The 19,169-nt window shown below is 42.0% G+C and overlaps 1 protein-coding gene across 5 annotated transcripts in view; it reads left to right on the forward strand.

The window, feature by feature from the left end:
• Positions 1–5,296: 5,296 nt before the first annotated feature.
• BACH1 (BTB domain and CNC homolog 1) overlaps positions 5,297–19,169 on the forward strand; it is a 43,205-nt gene continuing 29,332 nt past the window's right edge. For 2 of the 5 annotated variants that reach the window (XM_072806693.1, XM_072806689.1), the window contains exons 1-2: positions 5,328–5,448; positions 6,324–6,541. The gene's annotated coding sequence lies outside the window, so the exon portion shown is untranslated. Of the gene's footprint in view, positions 5,449–5,884; positions 6,042–6,323; positions 6,542–6,748; positions 6,968–19,169 lie in introns of those variants that run through there. The other 3 variants (XM_072806690.1, XM_072806691.1, XM_072806694.1) reach the window with 3 other exon arrangements.

Consider the following 19,169-nt stretch of genomic DNA (forward strand, 5'->3'; position numbering starts at 1 on the left):
TGTGTGTCTGTGTTTATGCTTCTGGTTCTCCCTTTTCTTGGCTTCACATTTTGAAGAACTCCTCCTTTTGACTTTCCTTATATGTGTACATATGTTCACTCTGGCTACCCCCAAGTCTTGGCCTGCTGAATCAGTCAGGGAACTGGCAAGAAACATATGGGTCTACTTACTAGGGTGAGGACAGGTAACCCGCCAAGGGACAGTGGTGCACCCTGGGGCTAACCCAGATGGGGAGGTATAGCTCTCATTCCTAGAAGGATGCTGCTGCTTTGGCTGTAGCTCTAGATGATAGTTACCTGAGAAAAGTGCAAGTTTTTGGTAAAAGGAAAATGGCTACAGCCAAACTATGGTCTGACAGAGAAACAGCTATGTTCCTGGTAATGACTCCCACTATCCAAATAAAGCCAGAAGTGAGGGAGCCAGGGAACCCAATGGATTCTGTGTCTATAGACCTTCGTCCTGTAGCACAGAGCAGGGTGCAGAAGGCCAGAGGGACTCTGGAGTGGCCAAGTAGTGAAAATCTAGCAACCCCAAGTGATGGTTCTCTTTGTGGTAATATGCCTATCTGTCCTCTGATCCAACAGCTCTTTTTCTAGCTTTTAAATCTCGGAGGTCAGACATCATTCTACTCCATTTCCAAAGTATTTCCTACCTACAGCAGCCCAGTCCAGGGAACAGGTTGTTGAAATGGGGTGTGTGTGTGTGTGTTTGTGTGTGTGTGTAAGAGGTAGGGCGGGGTCCTCACAGCCTGTACTCATTTTCTCTTCTCAAGGATTTCAGTACTTCTTTTTCTAACTGTGGTCACTTGAGCCCAATCCCAGTTAGCTCAGGTTTGAGTGATCAGGTTTCCTTTTTGACCTGGCTGTTAGGAAGCTACAGAAGATTGTGTAGCTCATCTTTATCAAGGATATATACACATTTCTCGTAGTGGCACATGAGTACATTTAGGTCAGGGCTTCTCAACCTTGGCATTATTGACATTTGGGGCCAGAGACTTTGTGAATGGGGAATATAGTATGCTTATTCACAAAGTGTTTTATCCATGGGGACTGTCTTGTGCATTGCAGGACGTTTACAGCATCTCTGGTCTCTATCCACTCGATATCTCTAACTCCCCCTCCCCTCCTTATCAACACCCTATTTTCTGGGGAGGCAAAATTGGCCTCTGTTGACACCACTGCTCTAGGTGAATAAACAGGTATAGGCCAGAGGTGAGTTAAAATATAGTGCGTCTACTGATTGTGTCACTTTTACTAAATATATTTATATACTCACACATGTATTTTATATGTATATTTATATATGTGATATTACATAATTTTGAGAACATTTTTATTAAAACAAATATGGAGTAGAATTTAATACGTGCATCAATTTTTCGATAAAAGATCAAGAGCTGCAGGCTATATAATCCTTGTTGTAAACATCAACAAATACATGTAACAAAGCTATCAGGCTGGATTTTTCTGCTCTTTGCAGACATGTGACCTTGGCTGAAGGCTCTGTATGTGCCGTTTCTGACTCAGCAACAAGCAGAAATATCACTGGCTCCACAGAAAGGCACTTGCATCAAATATTTAGTAACTTTAGTAGTAATTTTATTTATTTATTATATAATAAATACAATGTCTAGCATTAGCTTCTGAGAGAATAACATGTTCTTTACTTCAATAAATACATGCAAAAGAGTGAGGGAAATTTGAGGTATAACTAAGCTGTAATTGGGGGAAATTTTAAGTGTCAGATCAGGCTTAAAATTAAAGTCTTTTCTATATATTTTGTTTTATGGATCTGAACTTCCCTCTCACCCCTGATCATTGGGGTTGTGATTCCTTTTACAAGTTTAACTACATTTTCAGGCTCTATTCCACCCTGATATATTTTCTTTAGCCAAGCTACTTGAAAACTTAAGCAGCTTACAACGATCATTTTAATTTCTTATAATTCTATGGGTTGGCTGGGTTCAGTTGTGAGCTTCTTTTGGTTGGGGTTGCAATCATATAAACTTCACTACATCAGAACATCAAGAGGGCTCACTGACAGGATGCATTTGATGCTGACTACTGGTGGGCTGCTCTGCTGGGGCTACTGACTGGAGAGATACATACTAGATTTTTCACAGCATGGTGACTTGTTTCTGAGAGGATGTGTCTCAAGAGAGATCATTTCAAGAAAGAGTAAGTGGAAGATGCCAGTCTTAAGACTAGATACGAAACTGGCATAGCATAAGTTCTGCAGTGTTCTCTTGGCTATGCAGCCACAGGGCCAGCCTAGATTCAGGGGGATGAAAAAGAAACTCCTCTTCCTGATGAGGAGAGTGAAACAAACTTCCCAGCAATCTTTAGTCCACCATGGCCTCCAACTGTTTTTTGGAGTCACAGGAATTTTTGAATTCTACATGGAACTGGGGGATTCTACATAGAGCCACTTTGGCTGTCATTAAATCTGGTATCTGGGCAGCATCACTTTCACCAATTTGGCCCTTGCCTGATCTAGTTCTAGTTCTTCTCCAATACTGTCTTTTTTTTTTTTTTTTTTTTTAAATCTTAGACTTTGTGTACATCTCAAACCAGAGGTTACATTCCCTTCCACTTCTCCTTTATTTCAGATATCAGGTAAACACTAGGGCATGATCATCCATGCTATTCCAGGAAGTCCTTATTGTTTTCTAAAAAAATATGTTCATTTTCCATGAAAATCTTCCAACTGGGGGCAGGGGAGTTATGGCTTCAATCACAATCCTCTCTGAGGGAAGAAGTGTCAACTGGCAGTTTTTTGAGTTGTGAGACCTGTTTATTTATCTTGGTAATTACCCATAGTTGAAAGCCTATTTTTCAACCCCCCAAATTTTGTTGACTGGATAGCACATGAATTTTTAAAGACAAAAGGAGCTAAAGCAACAGAAATGGAGTGAATGAAGTTCTCTAGAATTAGCTTCTAAAAACAATCATATGACTTGGAGATCTCTATATTCTGTTGGGCCATGGAATAAAGGCCAAATCCTAGGCATAGTGTATGAGGCCCATTCTGACTTGGTTTTATTTCATTCTTTAATTTTTACCCTGTCCCTGCTACACACCATAAGCTCTAACTCAGTACTTCTTAAGTGTGGTTTGAGGACTACTTGTGTCACCATTTTTTAAAAAAGATTTATTTATTTATTCGCAAGAGACACAGAGAGGCAGACACATAGAGGCAGAGGGAGAAGTAGGACCCCTGCTGGGAGCCCAACATGGGATTCCAACCCAGGATCCTGGGATCATGACCTGAGCCAAAGGCAGATGCTCAACCACTGAGCTACCCAGGTGTCCCTACTTGTGTCACTATTAAAAATGCCCATCCGTGGGTACCATTCAGGCCTATGAAGTCAAAATCTTTGGGGCAGGACCCAGGAATTTGTATTTTAACAAGCACCCCAGAGATTCATAGATACACTAAAATTTGAGGGTCATTACTAGCTGTCTTGGTATCTTCAGCACATTTATAAGACTTTTCAAACAATGAAGCATATCAGAGGTTGTGCTAGAAAATATCACTACCATTATCTAAAATGAAGAAGGGGGAAGCCTGGGTGGCTCAGCGATTTAGCACCTTCAGCCTAGGGCATGATCCTGGAGTCCTGGGATCGAGTCCCACTTCAGGCTCCCTGCATGGAGCCTGCTTCTTCTCCCTCTGCCTGTGTCTCTGCCCCCCCCCCCCCCGGTGTGTCTCTCATGAATAAATAAAATAAAATCTTTAAAAAAAATAAAGTGAAGAAGGAAGAATTCCTCTCAGAGGTGAGGATCTGTTCTTCATCTAGAAGACACTGTAAAAGTGTGGGAGGAAAGAAGAATATAATTTCATTGGCTTAGGATGGAAGAATAAAGCCTTAAAAACTGTCCCTTTGTGGAAGAATCCAAATCCTTTCCTGGTCTGTGTTCTTTTCTCATTTCTCAGTGTTTGTACCCCACCATGAACCCTGGCAGTCTGGAGTGCCCTCTGGACTAACAGCCTGCTGCATATGCTCTTCCCTCCCTGGACTGCAGGGCCCCGTTCTTCCCAGTTAAGACCCAATGCAATGTCACCTCCTGCCCTGATTTGAAGTCAGAGTCAATCACTTCACTCCTTGCACTCATGTCACTTTCTCATGTATTCTGGACGTAACTCAAATGTCCCTAACCTATAAGTACAAATGCAGTCATGCTAAGTGAGAATACCGACTTTATTAGATTGGTAAATTTGTTTTGTTTTTTTTTTTTTTTGCCCTGGCAGCTCCAGGCAGGGCTGTCTGCATATGCGTTTAAAAATGAGTCCACACACCCTGGTGCAGCTGCTATTCAGCCACCGATTTCTCTCCATCTCCTCTTTCTCTCCACTTGAACTCACAGCTAACAGCTAAATCCCTTTGCACGGATCACCTGGACTCCAATCAGTTCGGCTGGCACCGACTCCGCGCGCTCAGTCTCTCTCTCTAGATCGATAAGCTTGGGCTTTGCCACGTGTGCATCTCCTCGCAGAGGCAGCGCTTTACACTCCAGAGGTGCTAAATGGCTTGGGAACACAATTTTAAAACTGACAATTGGCTAAACAGCAGAATGAGCATCGGAGGAGGAAAGCCCCACGAGGGCTCAGCTGACCCTGGCTCCCAGTTTCCTGGCAGCCACAGCCTATAGGAGAACACCTGTTAGCCCGGATGCCCTTGTTTTCTTTGTCAGACAGAGAAAGTAGGGCTGCCAGATGCTTTCCACAAAACCCTGGATGCGCTCGGCAGATCCGACCCGCGAGCTCAAACACCGCCTCGCGAACCGGGGCGCCCAGCCGCCCTCCAGGGACGGCGCAGGAGGGAGGGGTCTGGGGGGGGCCGCCCGGTGGCCGCGGGACCTGGGCCCGAGGGTCCTGGCGACACGCGCGGCCCGAGGCTGTCAGCCCGCCTTGTCCTCGCTGCCCTCGCTCGGGGAGGACCGGCCCCGGGGGGGGGGGTCCTCGGTGGCTTTCCCGTGCAGGCGGCGGGCGGCGCTCGCAGAGGGGAGCGGCGCGCAGACCCGGCCCCCGCCGCGCAGTCCCCTCCGGGCCCGCAGTCCCCTCCCCGCGACCTGTGGCGTGGGCCTCGGGCGGGGGCGGCGGCCGCAGCTGCGGCGGCGGCGGCCTCGGGGATTCCGGCGGGTCCCAGCCCGCGCTCCGAGGCCTCGCGGGGGGCGGGGTCTGCGGCGGGGGCGGGGCCTCCGGAGGGCGGGGCTTGGCGCCGCGCGGTGGGCGGGGCCTCCGGAGGGCGGGGCTTCGGCGCCGGGAGGTTGGCGGCGGCCGCGGCTGCGGCCGAGGGGAGGGGAGGAGGGAGGAGGGAGGAAGGAGGGGAGGGGAGGGGAGGGGGCGGCCGGCCGCGGGGAGGGAGTGAGTCACCTGACCGCTGCCCGCGCCGCCCGCCGGGCTCGCTCGCTGCCGTCAGTCGGGCCGCGCGGCGCCTCGGCTCTGGTGAGTGGCTCGGCGTCCGGCGCGCCCTTCCCGGGAGGGTCCAAGCGGGGTGCCCGCCGGTGAGGGGCCGCCCGCGGGCAGGTCCGGGGAGGCGGGCGGCGGCGGCGGCGGCGGCGGCGGCGGCGGCGGCGGCGGCTCTTCCTGGAAGTGGCCTCGGCCGCCGGGAGGGGCGACCTGCCTGCACCGGTGCTCCGCGCGGGCCGGCGCTGTTGTTTCCGGGCCCTCCCCGCCCCGGGTCGCCCCGGGTCGCCGCGGGTCCCAGCCCGGCCCTCGTAGCCGCGGCCCGCCCGGACTGTGACACATCAGCAGCGCCCGCGCGGCCGGCCCGGCTCGGTGTCGCCCTCCCGCCGCCTCCCGCCGCGTCCCGCGAGCTGCTTGCCTCGGGGCGGCCGGGCCGGGTGCCTGCTGCGCGGGGGGTCGCCTTGAGTGGCCGAGGGGGTGGCTGGAGCAAAAAACAAAACAAAAACGAAAACAAACGAAAACACCCCCACCTTGCAGGGCTGGGTTCGCAGGGCCGGACGCCCCGGAGCTCCCTTTGTTGGGGCTGCGCCCACCCGCTGGAGCTCGGGCTCCCTCCGGCCGCCGGCGTGGGGGTGGGTGCGGGTTACGGAGGCGCCGGCTCTGCGCCCGCCGGGGGGGGGTGGGGGGGGTGGGCAGGGCCGTCGCTCTCCGCTCCTTGCGCGGCGGCTTCGTGTCACCGAGTGGCTTTGCGCGGGGGCCTTTGTGCTCCGAGCCCTCCGCGTTCAACTTGGGCTGATGCAGGTATAGCGTAGTAGTAATTGTGAAAGACGCGTGCGGGGGGCGGGGGGGGGGAGATAAAACCAAAAAGCAGGCTGCTGTGTGATGCTTGAAGGAACAAAGGCTGTTTTCTGCAGGGATGCTCATCTGTTTGGAGACGTGAATCGGTGCTGGGACCGTGACCCGCGGAGGATGCCGCTGCCGGGCCCTTGTGCATGCACGTACTTTAAGGCTCCTGATGTCCGGAGGCTTTGCGTTTAGAGCAGTCCAGAGAGATCAGGGGCGGAATCCACCAGGCGTGTTGGTGACTGAGCACTTGAGCGCTTCACATGGTCAAGCAGAGAAATGGGAAGAGGTAGGCAGGCTGCTTCCTGGTCTTGGGTCGTGGTGCAGAAGGGCTGGGCTGGGCTGGGCTTGAAGGCACTTGCCACTTCTGTCTTTGGCTGAAGAAGCCTGGGGAAGAAAAGGGCTGTTCCTGAGTCAGCTTGGAGTGGGATGGCTTCGGTTCAGTGACAGCATCGCGTGGTGTGTTATTGTTGTCTAACGTGGCTGTGTCTAGTGGTTTACCATTGTGCAGTGTGTTGGTGGGATAACAAGGTAGGATGACTCCTTAAAAAAGTTAGGTTGCTGAGTCATTCACCCCAGCCTGAGAGGTAATTAAGAACAGCTGGTGCAGACACTCTCATCACATGCCTCCACCATAAAAGGCCAAGGAGTGCTCCAGAGGGGTTGTTTCAGAGGGCTGAAGGGGACCCAGCCAGGGGCGTCTGTTTTGATACAGGTAATGAGCGGGTGAAGTGCAGGAGCACTTCCTAAGGGAAGTGGCCAGGTGGTGTTTAAAGACAGATTGAGAATACATTTGTGCTGGAGAGAGCTGAAACTGAGGAAGACGTTTCCAGCTAGGAGTAACCTACCAGCAGGAGTGTCATAAAAAATAATTTACTGCCTTTACTGGACTTTTTTTTTTTTTTTTGTTTCCCTCTTGTGGTTTTGTTGTTATGTGGTTTATACATTTCAAAAAGTGAACTTAATTTGTTCTTCATAAAAAGTTCTTTATGAGAGCACAGAAGGAGACTTCCTCTCGGTTTTCACGGCCCTTGGCTTTTTTGGTGCATACAGCCCTAGTTTCCAGCGGCGGAGACAAGGGTAAGGAGAACATGAGTGGAATTGGCAGGTGTCATTGGGTCAAGTCTAGAAAGAGCTGTCTAAGGGAAGGTAAACCGTATACGTGTCTCATTCTCTCAGTTACGGTGCTAGAGTGTCTTTACGTCTTAGGTCATTACTTCTTGCTTTAAAAAGGACCCAAGCTCACCAACCAGCCCCCATTGTTAACAAAGTTTGGGAAATGGGGTGTGGAGAATGGCCCTTACCTGTGGTCCAAAGAATGACTAATTCTTATTGATGGTAATTCACTTAAAACATTTTATAGAGGGAAAAATGGTTAATTTTATTGCTCTAAGTTTGGGACTATAGGAGATTAGAAATCATGAACTTTTTTTTATAGGTATTAGGTTCTCTGATATGGTGTGCCAGATGATTCATATGGAACAAAATATTAAAACTTTGATTTTTGAGATTTTAATTTTATGGCAAATAGGAAAGCTTCAATATAAAGATTAATGGTAGTACATACACGTTATATAACGTGGGTACATGCTCCTCTTTTTCTGTTGGGAACATGAATTTAACCACTGCCTGTAATATTCTTCCAGCATCTGGAGTATTTTTTCTTTTTTAAACTTCTGATTTCCTTTTAAGAGCTAGCATTCTTTCAAAATGTTGTTAATATTCATTTAATTTTTATTGCATATGTAGTCCTTTTTATGCTGTACTTTAAAGATTGGAAGCTTGAATGTAAATTTCTCATTACACTGTTGATATCAGGAACGGAAATAAAAAAAAAAAATACAGAATTGCCCATTACATATGATACCATGTATTTTGAATTTGGAGACAACCAAGATGGTTCGTTTAATGCGTATGATCTGAAGTATAATAATATGGAAAAGGGTGCAGTGGGAGCACTGGAAAATAATCTATACACTGGAGTATGACTTGTTTATAACAAATTCTTTTAAAAGTTATTCTCTTCTGTTACTCCTTGAAGTCATTTTTTGGGGCCAAGTTTACATCTGCTTTATTAAGGGTTAATAAGACTACATATTCAGCAAAGCACTTAGGAAGTGGAATTCCTCCCCTTAGGGGGATGTGTATATTCAGAAAATCAACGTCTAAGTATGCTGAGGAGGGATGGTTAGTATTTACCATTCAGTTAAATGTCATAGGCCATGTGCCTTCCACACTCCTGTACCGTGAGAAATGATGTTTAGAATAATGATTGTAAAGTTCTTTAAAATGACTAATTGTCAGAGATTCCATTCACAGTGCATATCTCTCCAAGACTTGTATTTTAGGAATCAGCTTCTTCCAATTTTCTGACTAATGTTCTGTTCATGGGAACATTGCTTTAACCCGAAAACTCGCATTTCCTGAGGGTTCTGTTAAATGGAGGGTGTACTTTATGTGGCGGAATAAATGATTTATAAAATGTTTGATTAAAAAAAAAATACCCAATGATAGCCCAAGGTATGGGTAAATTGAGCACTCTTTGCCAGAATCCAGGCCCCTTGAAGAGAGTAAACATTTCTGAACTGCAGGTAAAATAGATTTACACCACCATGAAACTTGGACTTCTGGCTTACTCGCTGGATAACATTAACAGAACTGAAGGTTTGGTGAGTGCAATGGACAGAGAGGCAGTAAGTGAAGTGGTTAAAACTGGGGGATCTGGGGCAGCCCCAGTGGCCCAGCGGTGGCCCAGTGGTTTAGTTCTGCCTTCGGCTGGGGTGTGATCCTGGAGAACCAGGATCAAGTCCCACGTCCAGCTCCCTGCATGGAGCCTGCTTCTCCCTCTGCCTGTGTCTCTGCCTCTCTCTCTCTCTCTCTCTCTCTCTCTGTCTGTCATAAATAAATAAATAAAATCTAAAAAAAAAAAAAACAAAACAAAAAACTGGGGGATCTGAAGCCAGACTGTCTGTGGTCCAGTTCTGGCTCTCTTGCCTGTTTTACAGCCTTTAGCAAGTTACTTCACCTCCTTGTGCCTCTTTTTCATCTGTAAAAGGGGAGTGATGGTGATGGAATGTATATCATAGAGACAATTTGGACATTAAATGCACTAATATTTAAGTGTTGGCTCTATCTTAAACATTAATACATGTTAGGTATTACTATCTGTTCAAAATCAGGGAAGTGCTCCATTACACAGCCACATTTTGCAGCCTCTTTGTACTGAATTGCAACCATTGATCACAAGGGAGACTGGAGACAGTGTGCAGATGTGTGGCACATTGCTGTTACTGGAAAAACAACTCCAGTGAACATTCTGATGTTAGGTCAGTAGCGGCAACTCAAACATCCAACTTCTGAGGTCAAGGAACACAGGATATGGCTTTTTACTAAAAGGATCTAACCACCTCAACAAAGGCCGGGAGATGGTCATCACCAGTTAATTGGAATTGGCTTTTGAAGAAATAAATACTTCCCATTCTGCATCTAGTCCATTCTGTATGTGATAGTGGTCTGGCAGGTTTAGTAACCTGTTTATTGCTTCCTTCTGCATTAATATCAGGACAGACTAATTTCTTAGTTCTCCCATGCAGTGTTTGGGGAACATTTGGAATGTTAGATATACCTGCCAATTACTCCTGAGTATTGTACTTTCTTTAAATGACATGCCTATGCCAAGATAGAAAAATTAGCCGTAATAAATAGTGGATATGTTTATCATATGGCTTCTTGCACCTGTAGGGCATTCAGAAAGGTTGTGTCAAACATTCTGACCATCCTTGAGAACATGAGTTTCTTTTAATTTATTTGTTTATGTATGTATGTAATCTCTACATCCAACATGGGGCTTGTATTCACGACTTGAGATCTAGAGTTGCATGCTCTTCCCACTGAGCCAGCCAAGCTCCCCAGAGTGTGAGTTTCTTTTTTATCTCTCTTTTCTTTTCTCTTTTTTCTTCTTTTTTCTTGCTTTTCTTTCTTCTCCCTTTCCCTTTCCCTTTCCCTTTCCCTTTCCCTTTCCCTTTCCCTTTCCCTTTCCCTTTCCCTTTCCCTTCCCTTCATTTGACAGAGAGCTCAAGCAGGGGGAGCAGCAGGCAGAGAAGAGGGAGAAGCAGAATCCCACTGAGCAGGGAGCCTGATATAGGGCTTGATCCCAGGACCCTGGGTTCATGACCTGAGTCCAAGGCAGACTCTTAACTGACTGAGCCACCCAGGTGCTCGAGTGTGATTTTCTTGATGATGAAGATACATGTTTTCTGTTTTACCTCCCATGGGACATTGAGTGTGTCCTGGCTGTGTTTGTTCTGCAAACTTTTGCCATACTGGTGATATGGTATGGATTCATTTTAGTTCTGTGATTTTCAAACTTGGGAATTTTTTAGAAGAGTGAAGGAGAGGACATTATGTGCTGTATCTCTCTTCAGTTATGTTAAATGTGTACCGGGGAGAAACTTCTGATCATTTAAAATTCTTTCTGTTTTCGTTATTGGTATGAGTATTGAGGAAGCAGTTGGATTGAAGTCATTCTTTTAGCTCATCTCTTAAGAGAAAATTGTCTTGTGACAAAAATTTTTCACCTGTAATTTATTTAGGATTGAGTTGAGCAAAATGTAATTTGGATTGGCCAGATGTTAGACCTCTCATGTATCTAATACTTCTCCTTCTCTAGAACAGATCCTTTGTTGAATTTAGGATTAGGGACAGTTTAGAGAATATTAATAGGGTAATAAAAATTACTCCAAAGCAAACATAAGGAAGAAACAGTAGTTGCCAGGATCTTGGTTGTTAATGACTATTGTAGGAGCACAGTGGGCATGCTGTGAAGTTGGCAAGGCTGCTGGTCCCTTTCTCAGTACTGGCACAGTTTTGAAAACGTTACCTTAATGCATTTGAACCTGTGTGTAAATCATGTTCTTGTAAAAATAAATTTAAATCATTTCTTAATGCCTTAGGAAACTCATTCAAAAGAATACTTTTGTTATAAAGTTGTTATTCCCAGGTCTATCTGATAAAGTTATCTCACTTTTTTTGTTGTTATTTTTTAGATTGGCTTAGAGTCACAATGGACAGTTGTACTCCATTTCCCCACCCCCATTAAAGTGGAATTACACTAAAAAGTGTATGTCGTGAAGTCATTTTTCAACCCCTTTGTAGCCTGGACATTGATAATATCCTACTTGCATGGTAATAGACTAAATAGTGTGGTGAGGGTAATAATGTTTTGCCCCTCTCTCCTGTCTTTATGCCTTATTCCTCATTTAAAGTGTACCAGCATCTTTTGGAAGTCAGCTAAGTCAGTGAAGGAAATGATCCATCAGAGAGTTTATTATAAAATATGTCTATAAAAGATTTATTAGCCTTTGAATAAATTTATGAGGTTATAGTTATTAGGTTGTCATTTTGGAGTAAGTGGTTTTCAGTAAGATCAGTAATTTCATTAGTGTGTATTTGCACTTAAATGTTGTTTTTCAGAAATGTAAAGTGGTTATCAAATCTTGGCCCAAGACACTTTTCATTTTCAAAGAACCTAACGTTTCCTTATTTACTCTGTTTTTCTGAGGCGTATTCCCAGCATGGCTCAGGGTTCTCCTACAGATAGGATTTATCACTTAATTAGAAGGAGTAGAAAAATACCCATTGGCTCTTTTAATCATTTTTTTCCACATTAGTAAAAGACTTTTGAAGTAGAAAAGCATTTTGCCCAGCTGAATAGGGTTACATGTTTTCATTCTGAGCCGTTATCCCGAGAAATCAGAGGAAATGATAGATAGGGATGAGTCTGTAGCCACTATAACTTGGCCTACTTAATGGTCTCTCTGTGGGTAAAGGATGGTCATAAGTCCTTTTCAAACTCTCAGATACATTTCTTGGGGTTCTTAAAAAAATGTGTTTTGCTTCTCCTGGCATGTCTATTGTCACTGGCCTGGTTTGTTGTCTATTCCAGACCTCAGGAGGGCCGGGACACCTTTCCGGAGCAGGTTGGTGGCATTGCACAGCAGTGGCAGAGGAGCTCAGAGACTAGGTTCCCTGCCTTTGCTTCTCAGGCCCTGGCCCTGCCCCTCCACGGAGTTAACTTTGAGCAGCTATCTTATCTCTGAAGAGTAAAGAATAATTGTGTTTTTAAGTTTCAAGGCACTTTGGTCTCTTATCTTCCCTTGCATGCTGTTCCTCTCCCCAAACTTAAACACAAACACACAATCAGCTTTTGGTGTGTATAGATAGTAGGGTTGGTAAACTCATTTCATCATCTGTGGTATGCCTTTGTTAGGTATTGGGTTTACATTTGACTTATGAAAGAAATATTTATGCCTTTGTATGCCAGGAACTTTTGTAGATATTGGGAATATAAAACTTTTTAGAAGTTACTAAGAGACAAACCATTACTATAGCATGTGTTACTTGCTGTAACAGCAACATGTGAAATGTCCTTGGGAACCATAGAATATAAGAAACCTAAGTTTTAAGAAATCAGGAAAGCCTTAGTGAAGTCAATGATGAATGCATAGTTGAGCAGAGGAAACAGCGTGTTTTGACATTTCTTTGGAGAAGTTTAGCATGGAAGAACAGTAGAGAAGAGGGATTTTAGTAGGGGGAAGTTGGGTCAGGAAGGGTGTGTGTGTATGTACGTATATAACAAAATTATGTCAGTGGGAAAAGGTTGAAGAAGCAGGATGTGTCTTTCTTTTGTTCTTGGCTGGTTCCTCTTATGGTTACAAGATGGCTGCTGTGAGCTCAAGTGTCAGGAGTCAGTGACTAAGTTTCTTGGGAGAGGACTATTTATTTTCCCCTTAGGATGTTTCTTAGTAAGTAAAACCTTTCCCCAAAGCATCATAATAGATGCCATCCTGACCCTCTTCTCTCTGTTCCTGGGCCAATATTTTACATAAGTCCATACCTAAATGAGTCAATATCAAGGGAAATGAGACCACTGTGATTAGCTGATGGATCATCATTCATCTTCAGTTGGGACCAGGATCTGCTTCCCCAGAAACACATGGCCTTAGGTAGAGAGTAGATTTGTGAACACAATCAGGGTATGATTAGAAAATGAGGGAGTGAATGGTGTTGGGTGGTCAGCAGTACCGCCCTTGCCTATTATTTACACCATCACTACACACAGACATATACTTCTAAGTAGAAAAAGAAAGTGTGGTTTTCTTTGATTGGGAATTTTAGGTGACTGCCCCCCCCCCCATCTTATTATATTTCCTGCCATGATCAAGTCTTACTTTAACAGTCAGATTAGATACATGTTTTATTTAAAAATATTTTAAAATTGAAAATGCCTGTTCTGTCCCCCCCCCCCCCCCCCCAAAAAAAACCCTATGGAAGGAGTGTATTTCTCTCAGTACTCTAAACAGGTCAAAAGTTCTATGTCCTTTCTTAATATTTTCAGGGTAAGGAAAATGTATAATTATATTTTGTAGCTTCTGATTATATCTATACCAAGAGAATCCCCCTTTCTCTCTTAGTCTGCAGGGCACGCGCACCTGTGATATCTGTGGCTCTCCTGAGTGGTGAGACTGGGTTGGCTGGAATAGAGTGCTTGATTCATTGACTTGGATGGGCAAGATTCTTTGGAACTCAAAGTCTTGAGTTACAGATACAAACAGGAGCGTCGCACTCTCTCTACACACACATTCCCATAGTGGGAGGAAAAGTGGTCCTGTGGTCAGTTTATTTGTTATTCTTTTCGGACTTCAAGAATAATGCCACTTTAAATTTATATAGCATTCTTCTTACATTTCCAAACTTTTTAGAGTACTTTGATAATACTAAAGGAGTTTTATTCTTGTCATTCTTGTTCCTTCTTTTCAGTGCCAGGTTTTGGTGCCATGTATGCTTGTGAAAAGTAAACAAATGATATAAGTACATAAACAGTGTTGTAAATTCACAAAGTAGAAATTAATTGCTAATAGGTTTTCCTATTTGATAATAACAAGGAGGCCGTGATATAGATGGTTAAGGTAGGGTTTTGAAATGGTATTAATTTTTTTAATAGAATTTAGGAAGCCTATACTGCCAAAATAATTGTCTCAGGTAAAAAGCAATAGTATTTATCTACTCAGTGATCCTTGAATAATATTTGCACTGAGAAATATTTCAGCTTTTTTTTTTACAAGCCTCATATTTACCTATTTAGCAAAATCTTGTAATTATTGTATTTGGGAAAGTGGCTATGAGGGCTTAGGTGGAAAGTCTGCGGCTTGGAAATCCCTATTTAGAGATGGTGATTTTGACCTCCAAGTTAACTTAATAAAATGACAAGAAAGAGATTTAAACATTTTAGTTTTAGCTATGTATATTATGTATATTGAGATACTGCAGCACTACGGTGACTCTCAGGGGTTAGGGGATCAGGTTATTTTTAAATAAAGCATTTCAATTTCATACCTCTACTTAATTTAAAAAATTTCAGATCTGTGATTCATTCAGTATTCTAATTATTCGCCTATAATTGCTGCCTTATTTAATTAAAATTATTACACAACTTTTTAAATCTTTTTTTTTTTTTAACTCAAATTTATTATGAGTTGGAGCAAGATGATATATAAGGAGGGCTTGGGAATTTGAAGGCACTTTTTCTTCATTGTTGTTTGTCTCCTGCCTCTCCCCCTTCCAATTACTTTGCATACTATATGTGTTAACTCTTAGATCTGTAAGGTTTTTAAAAATTTTTTAATTTATTTTTAAAAAGATTTTATTTATTTATTCATGAGAGACACAGAGAGAGAGAGAGAGAGGCAGAGACATAGGCAGAGGGAGAAGCAGGCTCCCTGCAGGGAGCCGGATGTGGGACTCGACCCCCGGGATCCTGGGATCATGCCCTGGGTCAAAGGCAGGGGCTCACCTGCTGAGCCACCCAGACATCCCTATATCTATAGTTTTGTTATAGTTTGATGTAGTTTTAGGACTTTCACTTCCTCTAGGCAATCAGAAATAAATAATTTGGATCATGATTATACTTTTTATAGTTTGAAAACAAAATGACATAGGAAGAATTTATAATATTTAATTTGAATATAGGACATGAACATTTTAATACCCTGTATTGAAAGTAGCTTTTAGTGAAATGTCTCCTAGTATTCTGTTTTTAAATTTTCTTTTTATTTTTCTTAAATTTTCCGTATATAGAGTATAACTACAGATTTTGACTTAAGTTCAGCATAGTTTAATGTTAAATTCATTTTAATGATATATGAGATTGTTTATGTAATCCAAGAAATGTTAATCAGAAATTAATCAGATATTGAGTAATAAAGGGAAATTTGCAATTCCTTGAATGTCCTTTAACAGACAAGGTACTTGAGACATTTCTCTCTGTGCCTAATTCTTCCATCCCTCTTTCACCTGCCCTGCCATCCTCCTCACCCAAGAAAACCTGCACATATGTGCCTCTTAGGTCATGTGTGTGAATTAAATCGTACTCTTTGGATTTGGGGCAGAAGACCTCTTCAACCTTTAAGTTACTAAACCCCTCAGGGTTTCAGTTTCTGCATCTATAACAGAAGTAGGGAAGTGGATCATACTGGATGAATTTGTTTTGTTTTGTTTTGTTTTTTTAATTAGAAATTCTTTAGCTCTGTGAAACTAGCAATTCTCCTGAGCAGACTGGCCAGTTTTGATGTTTTCTTTTTACCTTGTTTGAGATCTTAGGCTTACTAAATTTTTATTCTTAAAGATTTAGGAGCCTCTGCATTTTGTAACTTAATTCCTGGGCCTGTAGAACCTCTTAAAATACAGTTTTCTGTTGGTCACTTGCATAATGATGACAATAATAATAATAAAATATTAATGGTTTCGTGCCAAACACTATGATATTAAATGCACCAAACCATTCGATTCTTAGACTGTTGTTTTTCTTATGGGAAACTTGAAGCATGAAGTCACGTAGCTCATAGAAGATCCCACTGGTAATACTGGCAAAGCTCTAATTGTATCCCAGTACTGCTGTTCTTTCCAATATTATTCTGCTGGTAGTGTTAAAATAGCTTAAACTGTCTTTTCTTTTGCATCTCATAATTCTGTGTGTTTAGCTTTTTACCCTTTTTAAAGGCTTTTGTGAGACAAAAAAAATAGGTCAGGAGATATTACTGAGCTACGTAAGTCTGATAGATGCACATTTGCCCTTGTTTAAATAGTTAAACCTGACTTGATGGATCCTTCCCCCTTATTTTCTTGTAACTGAGTTCTCTTTTTTCCACATTAAGTCATTCTTTATTTTAGAGTCCTATACAGTTTCTTTTATTCTTTCATGATTATTGCAAAGGTATCAATGAAGGCTACTGTGTTTAGAGTTGCTCATGAATTTCATACACTGTCATGACAAACCGGTACCATGGATGACTAGAGGAAATATACATTATAAAGGAGAAAAAGTATTTGGCATTCTTCGGAATTGACTCTTTGGGAGGCTTCAAATTTCAATGAAAGGAGCCTTTCAATTTCAATTGAAATAAATGTGAACTGCATTTTTTTGTTTATAGTTGTCTATTTTAACATTTTTCTGATTATAAAGTAATATGTATTTATAGTTAAGAATTTGCAGAAACAAACAAAAATTACCTAGATGTGACCATAATTAACGTTTTGACATATATCATAACTAGAGGTGGGGAGACAAGTTTTCTTGTGTGTTAAATGTGAGATGCCTGTTATATATACAAGTAGTAATTTGAGTCTGCTGTTGAGTACATGAGTATAAAGTTCAAGAGAGTTGCTGGGATTAGACCAAATATACTCATGAGAATGTACAGTATTCCATATGTGATCCTGTCCTTGCTTTGGGTCTGAATGAGGTGACCTAGGAAATGTGTGCAAAGAAGAAGAGGGATCTGAGGACTAAGCCCTGGGCTCTCCTGTGTTTAGAGATTTGCAAAAGGAGGATAATCCATCAAAGAAAATTGACAAGTCCCTGCCAGTAAGGTGGGAAATCAGGACTGTGGTATCCTGGAAACCAAGTGAAAGGCTTTCAGGTAGAGAATGATCAACCTGTTGAATGCTGCTGAGATGCTGTATTAGAAGACTGAAAATTTGACAGTTAGCAGTGGTTTCCATGGAATGGAGGAGTAAAGGCCTGGTTTTAGTGGGCTCAAGTGAAATTGGGAAGAGAGGAAAGTGAAGACAGTGTATGTAAATGGCTCTTTGGGAGTTCTACTATTAAGGCAAGTAGAGAATCTTATTATAGATGGAAGGGTATTGGGAGAAGAGTCATTACAGTATGTTTTGTGTGATAATGGGAATGCTGTGTATTCATATTTTTTTTCTTGGTGAGACTGCAGAAATTTGTCAATTTTGCAGGTCTCAGAGCATCAGCTTGTGGTTCAATTTATCAGTTCTACCAAAAACAAATGCAGAATTTTATTATGTGAGTGGTTTTCTTGGTAGAAATACAGATTTCATCAGATTTTGTAAGGTTCTAGTGGTTTGTTAGTTCAATAGGTCATTTCTTTAGAAGATACCCTTAATTTTTAAAAGAAGCTATTTGAATTGGTATCATTGTCAGTATAAAATATTAAACCATATGTATAACATTGCTCCTAAATAAGGAATCTTATTATATTTCTTTACCTTCCCACTTCCTAGTTTTGTCAAAATAATATAAAATGTTAAAGGTTGATTTTTCTCTTTATCAAATATTTTTTCTATTTGGAAAATCTTCAAAAAATTTAAGACTCACAACCAAATTATCAACAATTTAGACTTAACCTAATTTTAATATTTTTTATTTACTATTTAAATATCTTTTATGTTCTTAATCAGAGTAATACATTTTTGGTTTAAAAAATATAGAAAGATGTATCATGAAGCTACCCTATCTGTTGTACCCCCCCACCCTACCCCTAATTCTGTTTCATAGATAATATTCATCTTTACTTATTTATGCTATTTAATTTTTATGGTAGTTATCTCTCTGTCTCTAAGATGTTTATACCTCAGTTTATTTATGAACCTAAGATATTGTCTGTTGACTGCCTTTTTACCATGGATCTTAATTTTGTTGTTTCTACTATAAGTATATTTATAATCCGTTGTTTCATTTCTGTTCTTGGTCACTTCTGCAGCACCACATTTTGTTTTATTTCTTAATTTGATCTCACTAATCTAAGGAAGTATCTTTTGACTCAGTGTTATAAGTCATACAGAAATACTAGCTTTCCTTTCAGTTCTCTCTGATTACATCTCCCAGCCTGTCAATTTTACTTTCATTTTGTCAAGATTAATAATATCTCTATCCCATTTTATAACTGTATTAAGTCTTCCATTATTTGTCTGTTCTGAAAGTTGAAAACCATTTAACGGTGTCTATTATACCTGTGTCGATATTGGGCCTGGGAAAGCTAAGTAGTATGTTATTACCCTTCTTTAACTAGAGTTTCAGTGTTGCCTTATGCTACTCAAAAAACCTTTCTAGCATCAAATTCAAATAATAGCTAACAATTATTGAGCACTCATTATATGTCAGGCACTGTTCTAAAAACATTATGTATATTTATTTCATTTGATCCTCCCAATAGAAAGTATTATTCTTGTCCCTACCTTACCAAAAGGTAAAGGAAACGTCAGAGAGATGTAAAGTAAGTTGCTCAGCTGGCAGGGTGTGTCATCAAATATAAAATGCTATTCTGTGCCGTCCACTCTAGTGATCTTTAGAGCAGCTAGGCACTATGTTTATGTGGTTCTGATAGAGTCTTTCAGTTTTAGGTGTGCTTTCTGATAAAACACTCTATGCCTTTCTTTTTTTTTTTTTTTTTTTTTTTTTTTTTTTTTTTTTTTTTTTTACTCTATGCCTTTCTAATCTACAGTTCCTGATTTGGGGATCTTAGGATGTACTTAGAAAGTGGTGTAGGAATGAAGGGTGCCCTTGGGGAAGGCTGAATGAATTTGGGAATTTCACTGTTCTGGGGAATTTGGGG

This window comes from Canis lupus, chromosome 30 (assembly GCF_048164855.1).
Source record: "Canis lupus baileyi chromosome 30, mCanLup2.hap1, whole genome shotgun sequence".
NCBI classification, from domain to species: Eukaryota; Metazoa; Chordata; class Mammalia; order Carnivora; family Canidae; genus Canis; species Canis lupus.